The sequence below is a fragment of the Mastomys coucha genome, unplaced genomic scaffold (genome assembly GCF_008632895.1).
Source record: "Mastomys coucha isolate ucsf_1 unplaced genomic scaffold, UCSF_Mcou_1 pScaffold15, whole genome shotgun sequence".
Classification (NCBI taxonomy): domain Eukaryota; kingdom Metazoa; phylum Chordata; class Mammalia; order Rodentia; family Muridae; genus Mastomys; species Mastomys coucha.
Window position 1 is genome coordinate 141,247,207 of NW_022196897.1, and position 12,123 is coordinate 141,259,329.

General features: G+C 46.6%; 1 protein-coding gene and 1 long non-coding RNA gene across 4 annotated transcripts in view; one reads left to right on the plus strand and one right to left on the minus strand.

Moving 5' to 3' along the window:
• Window positions 1-1,980: 1,980 nt before the first annotated feature.
• On the minus strand, window positions 1,981-11,235 carry LOC116091234. 2 transcript variants are annotated; one of them, XR_004118979.1, is made up of 3 exons: window positions 11,060-11,235; window positions 10,240-10,316; window positions 1,981-2,312 (listed from the first exon to the last, which is right to left on the minus strand). It is a non-coding gene; the product is annotated as an uncharacterized LOC116091234 (long non-coding RNA). The 2 variants fall into 2 exon arrangements; XR_004118978.1 differs by lacking the exon at window positions 10,240-10,316.
• Window positions 11,236-11,244: 9 nt separating this feature from the next.
• The window catches only part of Tp53inp2 (tumor protein p53 inducible nuclear protein 2), a 7,862-nt gene continuing 6,983 nt past the window's right edge, over window positions 11,245-12,123 (plus strand). Inside the window, exon 1 of one of the 2 annotated variants that reach the window (XM_031372406.1) lies at window positions 11,245-11,406. The gene's annotated coding sequence lies outside the window, so the exon portion shown is untranslated. The remainder of the gene's footprint in view (window positions 11,407-12,123) is intronic. The other variant, XM_031372407.1, reaches the window with a different exon arrangement.

The following is a 12,123-nucleotide window of genomic DNA, read 5'->3' on the forward strand; positions in this document are numbered from 1 at the left end:
TTTATGCAGTGCTGGAGGTTGGACCCAGGATTTAGTGTATGCGAGCAGTCTACCTCTTCAGCCCTATCTCTGACTCTAATCTAAACAGGGACAGTCTCTGTAGCATTGTTTGTGGGGACAAGACAGGGAAAACCCAACTGTTCAACAAGTGACTAAGGAAATGGTTTTCCATTATGAAACAGAATTCATTTTTACCTTTTTTAGGGGGAGGGTCTTCTTTAATGAGGTAGAGTTTGTATATCAACATGGTGCAACTTCCAGGCAGTCTAAACAGTAAAAATCAGTACATCATGGAAGCTGTGTAGTTATGTCTTTAATATTTGCATTTTAATTTTTTTTATCTTTTTAATATACATTCATTGTGTGTGTCTAGACATGACCACCACTTGGTTATCTCTAGTGATGGGAGCTCATGTGGAAGTCAGAGGGCAGTTTGGAGTGTTGGTGATCTCTCTCTCCTCCCACCAGGGAATCCTTAATCTCTCAGTCCTTCTTAGGGATTGAATTCAGGTGGTCAGGAATGGCGGCAGCCACTTTTACCTGCTGAACCATCTCACTGGCTCTAGTTTTGATTTTTTTTTTTTTTTTTTCCTGAGGCAAGGTCTCATGTAGCCTGGCTTCAAACCTTGAATACTTACTGGTTCTCCTGCTGCCACTTCTCAAGTGCTATGACAACAGGCCTGAGCCACCGGGCATCTGGCTAGCCTCCATTTCTAAATGCCAATTAAATTTTTAAAATTGCTTCAACTTCTGAGACCTGATTGAAGATCCTTACCTTAAAATAGATAGGCAAGGTTAGCATGGCAACACATGACTTTAATCTCAGCTCTTGGGAAGCAGAGGCAGGTGGATCTCTATGAGTTTGAGGCCAGCCTAGTCTACGTAACAAGACTTTTTTTTTTAAAGTAAAATTATATGGATAAATATGAATTACAGTGGTTTGACAAATGATTGGAAGTACCCTTCCTCTCCATTGGATATTACACTTATGTGAAATGAAGTGAAGCTGCTCTGCGTATTGATAATGAGCAGTCTTCAAGATACAGTGTAAAATAAAGTGTGCAGAGCAATGTTTCTGTTTGTACAAAAATGCAAAATGCAGGGGGCCAGGCAGTGATGGTGCATGCCTTTATTCCTAGCACTTGGGAGGAAGAGGCAGGTCTACAGAACAGGACAGCCAGGTCTCCATAGAGAAAATCTGCCTTGAAAACCCAAACCAAATAAAAACAAACATCAACAAACAAACAAACAAACAAACACACCTGGGGACCTGGAGATATGGCTCAGTTTGTAAAGTGCTTGCCAAGAATGCATGAAACCCTGGGCTGGTCGTCAGTACTGACTGTGTGACGTCACAGCCCTCTGATCCCAGCACTGAAGAAGGGGAAACAAGATCAGAAGTTTAAGGTCGGGCTGGTGAGGTGGCTCAGTGGGGAAGAGCACCAACTGCTCTTCGGAAGGTCATGAGTTCAAATCCCGACAACCACATGGTGGCTCACAACCACCCTGAAGACAGCTACATTGTACTTACATATAATAAATAAATAAATCTTTAAAAATAAAAAAGAAGTTTAAGGTCATTTGTGGCTGTATAGCTCAAGATTGGAGGCTGGAAAGCTGATGCAGTAATTAAGAGTATGTATTGCCTGTGAGGAGGACCTGTGTTTGGGTTTCAGCACCTACGTCTGGTGGCCCACAACTATCCCTAACTCTAGCTACAGGGGACTCCAATGTCTTCTACTGGTTTTGTGTGTACACACACACACATACACACATAATTAAAAATAAAAATCTTCCAGCACTTGGGAGGCAGAGACAGGAGGATTTCTGAGTTCCAGGCCAGCCTGGTCTACAGACTGAATTCCAGGACAGCCAGGGCTACTCAGAGAAACCCTGTCTTGAAAAAACAAAAACAAAAAACAAAAACAACAAAAAAAATCTTTTAAAAGAAAAGAAGTGACCTTGACTCTATCTTGGTTGAAATTTTCATTTATGCTTTTTAAATTATACAATATATGAGTAAACTGTTGCACTGTTTAAAATCTATTTTAATTAATAATATAAGAGTTCAGGTGGCAACCAAATGAAGCCAACTCTCCTTTATGAACAGGATTCCTGTTCTGTGTTCCATCAGCCTTTCCAAGGGCGCCGGGCTTCGAGGTAGGCACCTGGGCTGTAACGGACATCACTCCAAGCAGTTTCTTCTGTCACCTCTCACCCACTTGGCTTCTTGTTACCAGTGTTCCGGGCTGAGACCAGAGCCAACTGATTATAGGGGTCGTATTTCCAGAGGTCCAGAAGGCTGGGGAGAGCTGGGCCAGGAAAAAATAGGACATTTGGTCTGGCTCCTTTGTTCTTCCAACCTCTTTGCCCCCTGCTCCACCTCCAGTGTATGCTTCTTTCTGAGCCCATGCAGTGGAGGCATCTGAAAACCCCACTGGACTAGATGTAAAGGGAGTCGGCACACCAGTCCTTTAACTAGTATTGTAGTTAAATGGGGTGATGGTTTACTAAGGAAGATGCAACACTGGACTTTCTGCTACCAAAGAAGAAGGTACTTAAAGGCAAGCAAGAGTTTACTATTCTTAAGTCAGACTGCTAGGCAACAAGGCATATAGTGCCTAAGATGGTGGACTCTGGAGTTGGATGGCTAGAGGCATAGCCAGGCTTGTCTTTCAGCAGCTGCCAAACCTTAAATAAACCTCCTGCCTCAGTTTCCCAATCTGCTTCACCATAGGGTCACTGAGATCCTATGATGGGATATTACATCAAGTGTTTGGGTATGTGTGGGTGTAGGTATGTGAGTGGCTGTAGCTATGTGTGAGTACACATGCACACATATGGACATATGTGTGCAGGCATCACAGTGAGTGGCCCTCATCCCTATAGCATCACCCTTCTGCCCACCTTTGGACAACTAGGGATCTGCTGTCTGTCCGTGTAGATAACTTGTCTGCTCTAGAATTTCATAAAAATGCAGTTGTACAATATGTTGTTTTGGGTCTGGCTTCTACTCAGCATGGTTTTTCATTTTTGTTGTTGTTGTTTTTTAATGCATCTAGATTTGTGGCAAGCATTAGAAGGTCCTTCCTTTTTTCTTGGTGAGTAGGAGTCTATTGTGCAAATACACCACAGTTCTGTTAGCTTTATGGGCTAGATATTGAGAGCATAAAGGTTGACTGAGTTTGAACTCTAGGAGGGAGACGGTTGAAAGGCACACACTGTGCCTTTTCCCTTCAGCCATGCTTCACACTCTTTACCTGCAAACATAGGGAATCAGATGATTTCTAAATAACTTTCTCATGCGTTCTCAGGTTTTTAGGCTTTTCTTCCAAATAAAGGTTCACAGGATGGAGCTGGAGGGATGGCTCAACAATTAAGAGGACTTTGTGCTCTTACAGAGAGACCCCATGTCCTGTCTCCAGTATCCACATAGAGTTCACAACACAAATCTTGTGAATTCCACAGGCACCAGGCACCCATGTGGTGCACAGATATTCAAGAAAAACACTCATAGACATAAGTAAAAATTAATAAAGTCTCACAGGTTAAAGCCATCCTCTATGAATTTAAAATAGACTTAGTTCCTCTAGTGGGAAGGGATGACACAACTCAGAGAACCAGACAAGCTGGCAGACAATAAGCAAGGTCCAGGATCGACCCGTCAATATTTGCACAGTATTCAGAACCTGCCAGCCTGGCTTTTCTCCCCAAAGCTCCTGGTGGTAGCCTCTTAGATGGAATCAAGAGAATCAGATCAGGAAGGTTGTGTGGGGGTATGAAGTTCTGAGAGTCTCAGAAAGCAGACTATGGGAAAAGGCTCAACTTGGGCTCAAATAGAAAGGTGAGTGCAAACAAGGAGAGGGGATATGGTGAGCTGGACCTAGAAAACAAAATCAAGCCTCGAAAAGATACCGCTGAACACTCCTCCCTCAACCTAAATGTTATGATTCACACCTGTAATGCCAGCACTCAGAATGCTTAGGCAGGAGGACTGCCACGAGTTCAAGGTCGGCGTCAAACTAGAACAAGTTAACAGGGACAGACGTGATTGATACATACCTTTAATGCCTGCAGAGGTAGAGGCAGGTGGATCTCTGTGAGTTCAAAGCCCACTGGTCTAGCAAGTTCCAGTACAGCCAGGGCTACATAATAGAGTCTATCTTAGAAACAAAGCAAAACAAGTATCCCAGGGTTTCACACTCAGGCCCAGAACCTTCAATGCCACATTCAAGACAGCTGGTGAATGTGGCAAGGTGCTGAGAACAAACTAAATGTTTACCTGTTGGGCAGATGGAAAGGCATTAATCTGTCAACACCATGCCACAGTGAAATGCCACAAAGCTGTTAAAGACTGAGGCGTTCTTTATATAGCCTATACACGTAACTAGGGACTGCTCTCCAAGTTATGTTATTAAACTTATTTACTTTTATGCATATGGGTGTTTTACCTGCACATGTCTATGTACCACACATGTACCTGGTGCCCACAAAGCCCAGAAGAGAGTGTTGGATTCCCTGAAGCTGGAGTCATAGCCATTATGTATGTGCTAGGAATTGAACCCAAGTCCTCAAGAATAGTATCCAGTTCTTGTAACCTCATCAGCCTCCGTATTACTGAGAGAAAAGGAAAGGAAAGGAAAGGAAAGGAAAGGAAAGGAAAGGAAAGGAAAGGAAAGGAAAGGAAAGGAAAGGAAAGGAGAAAGAAAATTCAAGGCCGACCTGGTGTGGTGACACTGGACTGTAAACCTAGCTATTCAGGAAACTGAAGAGTCTTGAAAGTTCCGGAGCAACCAAGACAGCTTACAAACCCTGTCTTTAAAAACAAAACAACGACAACAACAACAACAAAAACTTCATGGGGCTAGAGAGATGGGCTGGCAGCCAAGAGCCCATCCTGTTCTTCCAGAGGACCTGAGTTCAATTATCACCACCCACAACAGGTGGTTTACAACTGCCTATAATCCAGCTCCAAGGGATCCAACAGACCTCCAAAGACACCAGGCATGCGTGTGGCATAAATACACAGACACACATACAAATACAAATAAAAATAAACCTCAAAAAGAAGCATCAGAATGTGTGTGTAGTACATTAACACGTGTTTTAAAAGGGAGACCATTTTGTTTTTTCTCTCATTTATGTTTTTGTTTTTTGAGAGAGGGTTTCTTTATGTAGTTCTGGCTGTCCTGGAACTCCCTCTGTAGACCAGGCTGGCCTCAAACTCAGAGATCCACCAGCCTCTGCCTCCGAGTGCTGGGATTAAAGGCGTGTGTGTTTGCTTACGCGGAGGATATTCTGCCAGGCCACACAAAAGGCTGGCAAGGGCACTCTCCTCTGGCAAGTGGGAGTATACTGTAAAGTTCTGGTGGCAGAGGTGGGGAAGAATCCTGCCCCCTTTGTTCTTTGAGATTTTTAATCACGTGGTAGCCTATTTATTTATTTAAAGGCAGGTGTCTCATAAAGCACAGGCTGGGCTATGTGGCCAGGGTGACCTTAAATTACAGATCCTTCTGTTAGATCCCTCTCCCAAGTGCTGGAAATACAGGTGTGTGCCACCACAGAGGCCTCAAAACCTGTTTAACTCAGAGATGTCTGAATGTAAAGATAACACTCACCCCCAACCACACACACACACACACACACACACACACACACACCGTGTTGTCTAACATTCAATTTCTCCCACCTCCTAAGCATTGGCTTTTGGGGGTTGGGAGACAGGTTCTTGTGTAACCCAGAAGGCAAACATTCTACCACTGTGCTACATTCCAAACCTAGTGTGGCAATGGAGAAGCCAGTCTAGGCTAGAGAGAGAGACCTGTCTTAAAGGAAACAATGAGGGTGCCAGGCTGCAATGGCAGCAGTGGCTGCAGTGGCAGCAGTGGCACAGGCCTTTAATCCCAGTTCTTGGGAGGCTAAGGCAGGAAAATCTCTTGAGTCGGAGAACAGCCTGGACTACAGAGTTAGTTCCAGGATGGCTAGGGCTACGCAGAAAAACTCTATTTTCGAAAAAAGAAAAAAGAAAAAGAAAAAGAAAAAAAGAAAGAGGCGGGAGGGTATGAAGATGGCTCACTGGGTATGGCGGTTTGACTGAGCATAGGCCCCAGAGGCTCCCGTATTTGAATGCTTGGTCCCCAGTTGACTGTTTGGGAGTGGTTAGGAGGTGTGGCCTTGTGGGAATAGGCACACTACTAGGGGTGGGCTTCAAGGTTTCAAAAGCCAGTGCTACTCTCACTTAGCTCTTTCTGCCTGGTGCTAAGATGTGAGCTCTCAGCCTCTGCCCCAGCACCACGCCTGCCTTCTTGCTGCCGTGATAGTCATGGGCCCTAACTCTCTGAAAAGCCTCCCATCTATAAGTTGTCTTGGTCATGGTGCTTTATCACAGCAATAGACAAAAAGGAGCTTTTCACACTAGGGTCTGGCAACCCTGAGCTCGATCCCTAAAAAGCCCATTTAAACGTGGCAGGATAGAACCAACCCACAACTCTGTCTCTGAGCCCTCCACTTTATTGTGGCACACATGCCCCCCCAAAGTAAATATAAAACACACTAATGTTCTAGGTCTCTTCCTAAAGGAGAAGCAGTTACTGTTTAGAGCTGACATGGATAAGGGACTGAGTGACTGCATTTAGAAATTTATGTCCTCCCTTCCAGTCTTAGTTTCTTCAACAGAAAAATAGAAAGAATATGTTATTGGCCAGGTTCTGGGTGTAGGCCTGTAATCTTGGCATCTTGGTAAACTGAGGCAGGAGGATTGTACACTGAAGGCATGCCTGGGCTAGAGAGTGAGTTCAAGGTCAACCTGGGCAGCATTGGAAGATGCTGAAAAAGAAAAAAAGGAAAAGAGAGGACATGGTTCAATGAGAAAGTCCCTGCCTAGCATGCAGGAGGCTCTGGGTTCAATCCCCTATATTTCCAAAAAATAAAAATAAAAATATCTACACTTGAGGGTTTCCTCGATCTGTCTCAGTGACTATCTTAAAGCAAGGGTTGGGGAAAGATAGGTGGGGAATGACCTCATCGAAGACAGGCTCTGACCTGCTGTGCACATCTAAGGTCCCACGAGGGACACACCCAGGCTGACACATCTCAGCCCTTTAGAGGCCCCAATCCAGTTCAGAGTCCTCAGGGCATGGTAAGTGCAAACCCAAGGTCTATACATGAACATAAGGGTGGCCTCTTGACCTCCAATCCTAGTGCCCATAAAATTGGGCAGGTGCTCCGGTGCTCCTACTCAGGAATGACTAGGAGTGAGTTAGGTTAGACAGACATGAGCTAGTCCCAGGGGTGTAAACTCATCTACACATTTGTGATACCTTCATATACATCCATGTATTGTCTGATTGGATATGAAATTTCAAGGAAGGCTCCTAGCATGATACAATGTTTTAGTTTTTTTTTTTTTTTTTGAGATTTATTTTACAAGTATGGGTGTTTTGTCTGCATGTGTGTCTGCATACCAACATGTATGCCTGATGCCAATGGAGGTCAGGAGGAGGCATCATATACCCTAAAGCTGGAGTTACAAATGGTTCTGAGTCACTGAGTGGGTGCTGGGAGTCAAACTTGGGTCCTTTGAAAGAGGGACAAGTGCTTTCAACCAATGAGCCATCTCTTCAGCTCCCCCCCTTTTAAAAATTATTTAATTTATATATGTGAGCACACGGTCGCTATCTTCAGACACACCAGAAGAGGGCATCGGATCCCATTACAGATGGTTGTGAGCCACCATGTGGTTGCTGGGAATTGAACTCAGGACCGCTGGAGGAGCAGTCAGTGTTCTTAACCACTGAGCCATCTCTCCAGCCCCCTCTTCAGCTCCTTTTTACTCACATGTTTATTTTGGCAGTACTGGGGACTAAAGCTAGGGCATCATGCATTGGGGCTTCTGCTCTACCAGTAAAGCCCAAGCCCCAGTCCCCTTTCGATAGTTGCCAGACCCAGGCTAGAGTCCCAAGTAGACTGGAATTTGGCTTAGCAGTTTGGACACTGGGTACAGCCAATATTGGGAACAGAATCCAGGTCAATTAGGGTACCAGAGGGAATGCGAAAAGCTCTATTCTTTAGATTTTGGGAGCCAGAACTTTGTGCCAAGATAGAGGGTCCACAGGGAGACTCCTGTGCCAGACACTCTCTGTGGGCTTCAATCAAAGCCTTTGATTAAAATCCCCTATGTGTCAAATATGACATATAGCCTGATTGGGGAAATACTTGGAAAAAGAACCTATCCTTGGGATGTCAATCATTCACTTACTAAGATATACATACACACAGGCATCAATACTTGTTATTTTAAAAAAATATTTTAAGATTTATTTTTATGTATATGGATCTTTAACCTGCATGTATGTCTTTGTTTACCACATTGAGGATGCCTTAGGCTGTCAAAAGAGGGTGTTAAATCCCCTGGAACTGGAGGTACAGAGAGTTGTTAGCTGCTCTGTGGGTGCTGGGAATCAAACCTTGGTCCTCTTGAAGAGCATCTAGTGCTCCTAAGCCATCTCTCTAGCCCTATTTCCTTTTAGTAGGGCTGGAGAGATTGCTCAGTGGTAAAAAGTGCCTTCGGATTTTTAAAAATATTTTAAATGAGGTACGTAAAAGTATTTTTAGTAATTTTTATACATACAGATGTTTTGCTTGCATATATGCATGGATGTGCACCATATGCATGCCTGGTGTCCAGAGAGATCAGAAAAAAAGTCATCGGATTCCCTGGAACTGGAGTTAAGTAGTTGTAGGCTGCCATGTGGATGCTGCGAGTCAAATGTGGTTCCCCGGAAGACAAGTCAGTGCTCTTAACTGCTGAGCCAGCTTTCCAGCCCATCCAATCAGGTGTTTTATTTTTAATTGGGTCTGAGTATGGTAGCACATGTCTTTAATCCCAATGCTTGGGAGGCAGAGGCAGGTGGTTATCTGTGAGACCAGGCTAGCCTGATCTACATAGCAAGTTCCAGGTCAGCCAGAGTTATGTGGTCTCTCTCACTCTCTCTCTCTCTCTCTCTCTCTCTCTCTCTCTCTCTCTCTCTTTCTCTCTCTCTCTTTCTCTCTCTCTCTCTTTCACACACACATACACAACACACAACACACTCACAGAGCATGTGTGCTCTGACTCACAATGTAGCTGAGGTTATTCCCAGACACTGGGTAGGTAGGACTACAGCCACTTCCATTTATTGAAAAAACAAATGAGACTGTCCATCAAAGCCTGACACATGGGTAGGACAAGAGTGGCCTCCCCTGAGATACACTAGCTGAATTTTGAAGACAGGAAGGAATGTTAGAAAGGCTCAGAGAAGGCAATCTAGACAGAGAGAGCTTAAATTCATGGGGGTGAGCAGGTTTGAAAAGACGGAGGTTTGCTAGCACAGGGTACACCAAGAAGAAAGAAGCTGCTGGTGAGAACCTGGTCTGGGTTGTGAACAGCCATCAGTGTTGTTGGGATTGTGGGGCTTTGTGAGAAGATGAGGTTTTAGAGCAAATGAGGGGTGTAACAGGAGGAACATGTTAGGGATTAGTTTGTCAGCAAGGAGGTCAAGGGAGGGTCTGGGATTAGTGGGAAGTGGCTGTGCTAGGCAGAGGCTCAGGTTTGCACAAATGAGGGCACACTGGAAACCCTGGTGTAAGGAACACAGTGCTAATCGCCTCCCTTCAAGCCTCTGGGTATTATTTTCTGGCTGTCTCCTTTGGCAGGGTTCAGTCCTCCCTTATGGCTTTCTGACCAGGCTGGGGCAGGGTTCTTGAAGTCACCAGAGCATGGAGCTCTGGACTAGCTCCTGCTGGCCGGGTGGGCAACTCTCAGAACCTCATCTCCCAACTCTGTTCTAGAGACCCAGATGCTCTAGCGGTGGAAATCCCCTAAGTATTTCACGGGCCCCATTTCCAGAGCTGGGGCCTGGAGCATGAACTTGGCAGAGTCTTGAGGATGCCGGGTCTGGAAAACCCTGTCAGCTCTAAGTTTGAATATCTATGGCAGCATGACAGATAAACTAGGGCCCACGATAGTAAGGATTTAACTTGAATTCACACGGTCGAGACACAGGACTGGAAGCCAGGTTTCCCTGTAGACTTTAGAATCCTGGAGTTCAGTCCCTCTGATGTAGAGAGTGATCGGAGTCAGGGCTAGTCCCTGTGAGTTACACTCCTGGCTCTGTCATTGACTATTGCTTAATCACCTCAGGAAGTTGCTTAGATTCTCCTGGTCTGCTTCCTTAACTGTAAAAGGAGGATGATACCTACCTTTTGGGTTTATGGTGAAGATTAGAAAGCAGCACAGTGCTTGGCATATGGTTAAGTGTTCCATGTCAGCTGGCAGTCTGGAAGAAGCAATAGTAGGTGCCCCTCCTTCAGAGTCTCCTGTAGCTCAAGCTGCCTTTCAACTCTTGAGCCTATTTCTACCTACCAAGTGCTGAGACTAAAGGCAGGTACATGTAATCTCAGTTTCTCCACATGTAAACCAGGACTAACAATCCCTGCCTTGTCTGTCACTCCTCCCCTCTGTCCTGTTCCGGTAGCAACCTGGACTAAATAAGGTATGTAAACGTTCTAGGCTGAGCTGTCTCCAGGTCAATGTTTATTCAGCTTACAGCAATTTCTTTCCAAGTCCTACGCTGGCCAGATTTCCCGTCAGCCCCACCAATTCTCTAACAGTCGCAGGTGCTCCTTTGTAACCGCGGAAGGGGCAAGGTCCGCTCAAGCCCACCAAAAACAAAACAAAACAAAACAAAAACAAAAACAAAAGGTGAGCGGGGAAAACAGAAAACATGTAGGGATAAGACAGAGGAGGGAGAGCAGGCAAGGACGACAGTATGGAGAAGTGGGGTAAAGGACGAGGAGGGGGCAGAAGGGACTTACAGATGGAGCGCGGCGGGGGTGGGTGGGGTGGGTGTCTTGCACCTAAGATGCAGGCGAAGGGATGTGCGGAGCACTGGGACAAGTGAGGGAGCAGGGATATGTGCAGGAAAAGCCGCGAGATGGGATTCTTGAGGAAGAATTGGGGGGGGGTCGCTTTCAATGTGAGGTCTGTGGGTGACTGGGGGCAGGGAATTCGGGCCGTCACCTTCACTCAGACAGAGGCTCCGAGAGCAGCTCCCGGGCTACAGCCACCCGCTGGCAAACCGCGGAAGGGCGGGGAAAGAGCCTCCGGCGCCTGTGATTGGCTGCCGCCCCGACGGCCGCTGACGCGAGCGGGCGGGCCCCTTTGTGACGTCACAATCAGCTGTTGAAGCGTTCGGATTTGTGCCCTGAGCCCCGGCGCAGCGGCCACAGCAGCTCCGGGCGTCCGTTCCGGAGCCCCGCCGTCTCTCGGCCCGTCCCCGGTATGCGGCTCCGGTTGTGAGCACCGGCGACCCGGGGACGCCCGGCCGCACAACTACCTCAGCGCAGCGGTTGCTGCAGCGGCCCCAGGTGAGTCCCGACCTCGGGGCTGGGGGCTCCGGGCACCCCCAGGACACGCCCTGCGCCCCCCTCTCCCGTTCTTTGTCTGTCTCCGCCGGCGGCAGCCCGAGCTGCGTTCTTGGCTCCCTATTGGTTGCCCCAAGCCGGTAGGCCATGACGTCGCTTTATTTGCATATGACATTGAGACGTCACCAAGGCCAGCCCCGCCTTCCAGGCTTGCTTGGGTGCTTGTCCTCTGGTGACCCTGTGGGTGCTATGTCGTGCCCCGCTGGCCTAGGGTTGAGAGACGCTGCTTTCAGCAGCAAGCGGGACCGGAGGGGACTCAGTTTCCCAGGCTACTCTAGGGACTGGGGTCAGGCCTCTCATCTGCTTTTTCCTTGCCACCTGAGGAAGGGTCGGACCGCAAAGCTCGATTTAAGTTGAGAGGGTGGCTTTAGACTCCAGGTCCTGGAGACAGCACCAGATGGTAGCGGATCCCCTCTGTCTTCAGGCTCCACCCCCTAACATAATAACACCCTTCTAATCCCTGACATGTGTGCAGAGCCTGAGTTGATGTCATTTTCAGCCTACAAACATTGAGAGTCTTAAACCCCACTTCACGGAAGAGGAAACTGAGACTCAGATGTACTTTACTAGACATCTCAGCCAATCAGAATCACACTCGATAAGTGACAGATTCCTTAGCTGAAGTACAAGCTACAAGCTATATATATATATATATATATA